Source organism: Poecile atricapillus, chromosome 7, assembly GCF_030490865.1.
Source record: "Poecile atricapillus isolate bPoeAtr1 chromosome 7, bPoeAtr1.hap1, whole genome shotgun sequence".
NCBI classification, from domain to species: Eukaryota; Metazoa; Chordata; class Aves; order Passeriformes; family Paridae; genus Poecile; species Poecile atricapillus.
In genome coordinates, this window is record NC_081255.1 from 33,159,217 (window position 1) to 33,165,813 (window position 6,597).

Sequence of the window (6,597 nt, forward strand, 5' to 3'; positions counted from 1 at the left end):
TGCCCCATCCCTGGAAGTGTCCAAGGCCAGGCTGGACAGTGGGGCTTGGAGCTCCACCCTGGGATAGTGGGAGGGTGGAATGGGATGGGCTTTAAGGTCTCTCCCAACTCCAGCTGGTCTGGGATTCTATGAAATTCCAGGAAAACTGGGGAAGATGCTGTGCTCATCCCCATCACCACCTCTGCCCGGAGCATCCCTGCCCTGAGAGCTCCAGGAAAACTCTCCTTGCTCTTTTCCATGGTTTTTGCACGGGCGGGTTGTTGCTGTCCCTGGCTCCAGGCTGGCTCCACAGCAGCTTTTATGGGAGAGGAGATGGGATCACCAGGCTGCTCTGCTCCTCTTTATTGCCATTCCAGCTGGGAACACAGGGATGCACGGGAGGACCTTGTCCTGCTTTATGCCCCAATATAAAAAAAAAACAACCCAAAGGAAACCTTTAGGAAGAGAAGGAATTCTTCATTCCATTCCTAATTAAAAAGACAGGAATCCAGTTTTCCCCAGTTTTCCCCAGCCAGGCGGGAAGCGTTGCCCTCTCGTGGGCTGAAGCAGCAGCTCCCCACCATTCAGCCCTAACCGAGTGCTTAATTACCGGCGTTAATTAACTACCTGTGGCCTCACAGTGCAGCACCCTGCTCCTCCTTGGGTTCCCTGGAGCTTGGCAGGGATTCCCAGGGGCTTTGCTGGGGCTCCTGTCCCGTTCCAGTTTGCCACAGGGCACACACTGGACACACTGGGAGGGCACCCTGGGCTATGAACTGGGCACACTGGTTGCACTGGGGCTTGTCCTGTGCATACTGGGAACATGCAGTGCATGCACTGGGAGGGCACACTGCTTTGAACTTTGTCTTTTCTCTATTAAACATTTATTTTCCTTTCCACCAGGGGTGGGATAAAGACTCGGCAAGAGGGGATCTCTTGTTTCTCCTTCCTTTTGTTCCCTCCCAGACATTGACCCAGTGGATGTCTCACCTTTGTCTGAAGGCAGGACTGAGTTCTTCGGATCCTGGTGATATAAGCACAGGTTTCCCTGTCTCCTAGAAACACAAATATATATGGAAATGTTTATTATGATCCCTGGATCCCTGGGAATGTCCAAGGCCAGGCTGGACAGGTTTTGGAGCAGCCTGGGACAGCAGAAGGTGACCCTGCCATGGCTGGGGTGTGGCTTTGGGTGGGCTTTGAGATTCCTCCCAACCCAAACCAGTCTGGAGGTGAGATACTGGGAGCAGGACTGGGAGCAGTATCCAGGGTGGAATCCTGTCCCCCAGCACCGTTTATCTCTGTGAACTCTCGCTATTTCCTGCATAACTGGGTTCAGAGTTCAGCCAAGGGCTGCCTGCAGTGCACAGCCTGGGAGGTTCTGCAGCAGCTCTGCTCTCAGGGTGCACTTTGGTCAGAGAAAGCAAATCCAGATTTCTTCTGCCTGTTTGACACTGCTGCTCCTTCCCACCTTGGATGCTCTGTATCCCTTTCCAAGGAGGGGGGGAATTCACTCACTGAACTCAGGGGGCTTTCCCAGATGGATCATGGAAATCTGGGATGCTGGAGAAAATGAGCCACATCACTTCCAGCCCAAATGATCCTGGCAGGAGCCAGACAGGAGCAGGCAGAGCAGAAAAACTCACTTCTTGGACAAAATCATCAAAATTATACCATGTTCCCCCTCCAAACCCAATGAGTTTTCCCCAGAATATGTGCAGAGCCGGAATTTTGGTACGGTTTTTCCAGGATCTTTGCAGGGTGGGAATTTTGGCTTTACTGAGCTTGTATTTAACCAGAAAACCAGGAAAAAATGATCCTGCAAATAGCTGGGAGCAGGCAGGGGCTCGCTCCTGGTTAAAGGCTGGTGCAGGGTGGAGGTTGTTGTCCTGCCTTTCAGCAACCCTGGGATTATCCCTGAGCATGGAGTCCAGGGTGACAGCCACAGAAAGGGACCTCATAAACACACAGCCAGCTGTGCACAGCCAGCAGCCAAGGAAGGCTCTCCCTGGAGCACAGGAGTGATCAAATTCCGTGTGGGAGAAGCGGAGGTGCAGGAGCCAGTGCAATGGGATTTCCAGGAGAGCCATCCCTCGTGGCTCCTCTCTGCAGTGCCTGTCACCGTGTCCCTGGCCAGGAGCAGCTCCCCCAGCTCCATCCCTGCTACATCAGCAGCTGCCATCCTTTCCTTCCAATGTCATTGGAGAAGGAATGGGAACCCAGGCTCCCCTGGCTTTTCCCACCCTTATCCCAAAGAACCAACCCCCAGGCATATGGTCTGAGCCCCCCCAATGTTTATTTTCCCTTACTATTTATCATGTATTCCTTCCAAAAAGGAAGGAATTTAATTCCCTTAAATCCCTGTTTCACTTAAATCCCCATCCCTGGGGCTGGATCCCATCCTGCTGGAGCCAGCCTCCCCTGGAAAAGGCTGCCCAAAAGGAGCACGTGTGATAAACATTTTGAGTGGACACCCCTGGGAAGAGCCTTGCTAAGGCTGTTTAGAGCAATCATTAACACAACAAAAACGATTACACACCAAATATCCTTGTGTTCCCCATAACAAACGCCAGCCACCCTTCAGCATCCTCTTTCTTGGGTGTAAAGACTTATTTTTCCACTAAAAATTAACCAAATGAATCAATGCTTGGAATTACGCCTGTGGGAATGAGTAATTTCCTACAGTTCATAGAAATATTTCCCATTTTTGAACCATATTCTGGTTTATCTTTCCAGATAATCACAAAACCACTCTCCCCTAGTTCCAGCTTGGCCAGCTGGTAAAGCTGACACCAGGAATGGCTAAAACAATCTGAGCATGAACATTCCCTTATTTATTCATTTCCTTCCCTATTTTTGGGCTTTGTGTTGTTGAAATGACGCAGCAGGAGTGCCCAGGGACAGACCTGAGTGCTGCAGCTGGGCTGTGCTCTCCCTCAGGGGCACAAGGAGTGAGTTCCATTGTTCCCTCACCTCCATATCGATCCCAGCCGGTCCATATGGACCCACAGAGGGCTGAACGTGGGTGCAGGCTGGGATCTGCTCCATCCCTGCTCCAGGGATGCTCCAAGCAGTCAGGAGGATGTGGGCAGCAGGATGTGGGCAGCCAGCACTGGCAGAAGAAGCCTTTTCATCACTCCCATCCCAGATGAGACCTTGGTCTTGATCCAAGGACTCGGTGTGATGGGTGGGTTTTTCCCTCCAAGGAGGGATTTTCACTGCCTGGGTGTGAGCTGCTCATCCTTCACCCACAGGCAGCCTGAGGCAGATAATGGGATGCAGGGGTTGGAGGAAAACATGTAGGAACAAAGGAAAACCATAACGTAGGAGAGAAGAGTTTTCGTATCTCCATCCTTAGATATTTTTAGTCTGAAAGGCACAAATGCATCACTGAGCTCTGGAAGGAAAGCTCCCCGCTGCTCTCCATGTCAGAGCCTTCAGAGCAGTGTTCTGCCTGGGCACCTGTATCCAGGAACAGGAAAACCACATCCCTTTAGCTGGAGGAGACATCTCCCACTATCCCTGACTGCTCCCAGCCCCATCCATCCTGGCCTTGGACACTTCCAAGGATCCAGGGCAGCTCAGCTTCTCTGAGCACCCTGTGCCAGGGCCTCACCACCCTCAGAGGGAAGAATTTCCTTCCCAATATCCCATTTAAACCTGTTCTTCTTCAGTTTAAATCCAATCCCCCTTGGGAAAAGCCCCTCTCAGCAGATCAGCTGCATTTGCCCTCTGCTCAAGGCTTGGAGAAAGTTCTCAACACGAGTTGCCAGGAAGAGATGGGCTCTGGTGGGACCCCACACGCCCCTTCCCACCCGGATAAGAGCTGAGGGCAATGGTGGAAGCAGTTGGCATGGCTGGCTTGGAAGCCTCTGGTTCTGTGCTAATCCAGGAAAACACAATCATTCCTTTCCCTCTAATTTTCAGACTTGCTGCAAGCGTGAAGAGGACAAAGAGCAGCAAATGGGATGGAGGCAGCAGCCCAAGCCAGACCCTGTTCTGGTGCCCAGCTCTGCCAGCGAGGTTTGGCTCCACCACCACAGGACTGTGAACAAACCCAACCAAGCCATGGCACTGCTGGGTTCCCCTCCTTCCTCTTCTCCTCCATCCTTTTTGCATTATTAAGTGTACTCCCATCTAATAGGATTTTATGTCAAAGTTTTTCCCCAAAGTGGGAAAAAAGGAAAAAAACAATTAGGCAGGTCTAGCCTGGCACGCAGCACCACCATTGAGCAGGAGGCTGCTACGCTGCCGTTGGTCTGGAGCCTCTTTAGCATTTTCATTAGCTCTCCAAAGCTTTTGATGTCCCTAATTTATGCCACAGACACTGCAGAGGAGGCAGACAATGATTAAGATGAGCTTTTACTCTTCTGGAGTGCTCCGGGTACCTCGTGGCTACGGACCCTGCATATAAAGCAATATTGCTTATTATTCCGAGCTGTTTGTTCCATTAATCATGAGCCTGCTTTGCTTTGGGAAGAGGAATTGGAATACAGCAATATTCTGTCTGCTTGTTTTTAAAATACATGTGTGGGTGGACACTCCAGCTACTGCTCACATTTTTCTCTCGCAAGAAGAGCTGTTCGTGATTCTCCTCCCCAGTGTTTTCTCTTGACACTGATTTTGTTCATGGAACTCGGGAAGGGAACTGCCTCAAGCCTGTCAACGAGTGTTGTATGGAAATAAGGAGCATTAACTGAGAAATTTCACAGAGAGGGAAAGAATTTCCTCTTGGAATGGAAAGGGTGGTCAGGCTGGACATTGGAATGGGGAGGTGGTGGAGTGGCCATCCAAGGAAGGGCTGTGACAGTGACAGTGCTCTGGGCTGGGTGACAAGGTGGGGATTCAGCACAGATTTGGCTTCATTGTCTTGGAGGGCTTTTCCAAGCTCAGTGATTGCACAATTCTGTGATTCAGTTCAAAGTCACTCACTGCCCTCACAGTCCCAGCCTTCAGCAGCCACCCAGGCAGCCGTGGGTCTCAGGATTCCTTCAGGATATCCCAAAGGGAATTTTCAGAGACCACTCTGTTCAACTCATGATCCCAAGAAGACACCATGGAGGCATCAAAAGCAGCTCAACAAGCTGTGTCAGCATCTTCTATCACCTTGTCTCACCACATCTGATCTCATGAAGAAACTTCCAGAAAACCAGAGAGTTCTGGGGTAGAACAAAATGAAAAAGGGAATAAAACAACCAACTTGAGAATTATTAGTGAGTTCCCATCCAGCTCTCCAGACACGGACAGCGTGTCAGGGTATGTCTCCAAGATGAAAGGTTTACAGGATGAGTGAATAGCTCCATAAAAAACACATTGTCACCAGCTCTGGGAAAAGCACTGCTGGAAACATCAGGTAAGGCCAGAGCAGCTCCCTCAGACAGCAGAGCTGCTGCTTCATCGCTGACAGACGGCTTCACCTCAATGTCCTTCATCAAAAGATAACTGAAAAACTACAGGTCTGCTGCTTTTCTAAACTGCACTTATTCAATCCTTCCAATATATACCCTCAGCACAAAACACAGCATCCACTCCAATGAAATTCCCTTCCTATAGGAACAATAGATGGCACACACCCAAACCAGGTTAGTTCAGTTCATATGGAAACAGCCAATAATAGAATTTATTTATTAATACAGTACAACTGAGCTGCACACCCCAGGCATAGATTAGTTACAGAGCATGAAAGGCAGACACAGCAGGTGTTGCCTAACAAGTGATTTAACAAGTAATTTAACTTAAACCCCTTCTGGTTTGGGTTTCTGAACTGGGACACCCTCAGGAGCACCCCAGCATCTCCACTACCACACAGTCTTGGTCCCGTGGCAAGCAAAGGAAGCTTTGAATTGTGGAATTGTTCAGGTTGGAAAAGTCCACTGAGATGGTCCAGTTGAATCATCCCCCCAGCACTGCCGAGGCCACCGCTGGCCCACGTCCCCAAGTGCCACATCCACACAGCTTTGAAATCCCTCCAGGGATGGGGACTCCACCCCTGCCCTGGGCAGTCCCTTCCCATGTCTAACCACTCTCTCCATGAAGAAATTCCTGCTGATGTCCAACCTGAGCCTCTTCTGCCCCAGCCTGAGTCCATTCCCTCTCCTCCTGGGAGCAGATCCCAAATCCTCTCTGGCTGTCCCCTCCTGTCAGGGAGTTGTGCAGAGCCAGAAGGGCCCCCTGAGCCTCCTTTGCTCCCCTTTCCAGCTCCCTCAGGGATTCTCCCAGGTGCAGGAATGCCTGGGCCTGTTTTGTTCCAGTGGATTGTTGCTCTGACAGATCCCTTGGAGACCTCCACACCCCGCACAGGGAACACACAGCAGTGCTAATGACACATTCCAGAACATCCTGGCTGTGTGAGTAATTGCAGATCCTTCGCACAGGCATCTCCATGAAGGCAGTGGGAGTTGTAGAGACATTATTAGGTCTCCTGACATTTTAAAAAGGCTTAGACAGAAAACGTCTTTGGGGGGTTTCAAAGGCTGCGATGGAACTGAAATAGTTTTTGCAATAATAACCAAACAACCCACGAGGAGCTTTGTGTAACTGCTTGGACATGAGAGAACAGAGAGAGAAAATCCATGCACAAAGTCAGAGAGGAGAAAGGAAGAGTTTTGTCCAGGCAAA